Genomic DNA, 1,642 nt, shown 5'->3' with positions numbered 1-1,642 from the left:
GAGCTCTCAATCAGATTGGTTTACTGTTTGACATCAAATTTAATATGATGGATAGTGTTTAGACTGATTGGATGTTATAGGTAGTTAATTGGTTCCCAGCAGATTATTTTCCAGTACCAACAATGTTTATATTCATCTTGACATTGCTTTAGGTGAGGAATTCTGTTAAATGCAGAGCTATGTAACTAATACATATTAACAGATCCAAAAAATTATACCAAGTCTGGTTCTGTTCACCTTTCCTTTCATCTAAAACTGCACTACCAGAGTTTAGTGATCTAATTCAATTCATTTCAGTGTAACTTGTAAAAGTCTTCGTAAATAATGCTCCAATGCTCACTAAGTTCATGTCATAAACATTCTGCAGAAATTTAGTTATAAAACAAGGATTCAAGTGTGCCCTGGATTCATATTCAGACCTGAGAATTTCCAGATTGCAGTTCGGACTCTTCAGTGCCGAAGATAGCAGCTCCACTCCAGAATCCTTCAGGTTGTTGTTACTCAGATCCATCTCTCTCAGATTAGAGGACTGGCAGCTGAGAACTGAGGCCAGAACTTCACAGCTTCTGTCTGAGAGGTTACAGTCGTTCAGTCTGAATAGACAGAGATGAAAATGATGAAACAATTAACTTTTTTAGCAGCTCTTGAAGCTCAAACCAAAGCCCTACGTACCAAAACCCCAAAAAAGCAACATTGGGCTCAAACACAGGACAGACTGAGATGCAAACAAGACCTGCTTTTGGAAAATTACACTGAAGTTTTGACACTGATAGTGGAAAATTGTTTCATTCTCAGTTGGTAGATACATTTTTCAAGTTATTTCGTTTTAATAAATTATGAATCATAGGAAACCTAAAAAGCATAGGACCAACAGATTATTTTTTGTTTGTTTTTACCATGTATCAAGTAGGAGCAAGCAGGAAAAGTCAATGCCTTGCTAGATTAAATCTACAGAAAAGCCCTTGAAAAGGATCAATAATGGGAAAGTTCTACGTCAGACTTTACTCTTATTTATATATATATATATATATATATATAGTGTGTGTGTGTATAATATATTCACAATTTTAGTTTTTAGCTTTCTTTACATATATGCGCAATTTTAGTTTCTTAGTTTTTTGTTTTTTTATATTCATATTTTTTTTAATATCGATTAAACAAGGATAATATCCTTTTATAAGCAAAAGGGTGGACTGTTGACGGAAAATTTTTATTTTTCTTCTAATATATATTAATTTATCCTATTTACTCACTATAAAAGTTTTAACTAAGTCTGTTTCACCTTCAAGGCCACATCATTCTATGCAGTATGGTGTTTGTAGACCAACTCAAACTTTATTCATAACATGTTACTGTTGACCAAAGTGTCTGTAATTTGTTTTGACTCTGACTACTTTTCCATTATTGTAAGTAGGGGGAACGAACGCTCCCCAGACAGAACAGAACAGAATGTTGTGCCACAAGGGCTGTATGATGAACTGTTCTATCTTTGCAAAGATATGAATAAAAGTGCCGACTGAGTGAAATCCATTGAACTCCGTTTATTTAACTAGGATGAATAGTTGAATACTTTTTTCCCACGACTATGTATATATGTATATGTGTGTGTGTATATATATATATATATATATATATATATATA

This window comes from Cyprinodon variegatus, unplaced genomic scaffold (assembly GCF_000732505.1).
Source record: "Cyprinodon variegatus isolate N-32 unplaced genomic scaffold, C_variegatus-1.0 Scaffold16, whole genome shotgun sequence".
In the NCBI taxonomy this organism is placed as follows: domain Eukaryota; kingdom Metazoa; phylum Chordata; class Actinopteri; order Cyprinodontiformes; family Cyprinodontidae; genus Cyprinodon; species Cyprinodon variegatus.
This window is presented reverse-complemented; position numbering follows the sequence as displayed.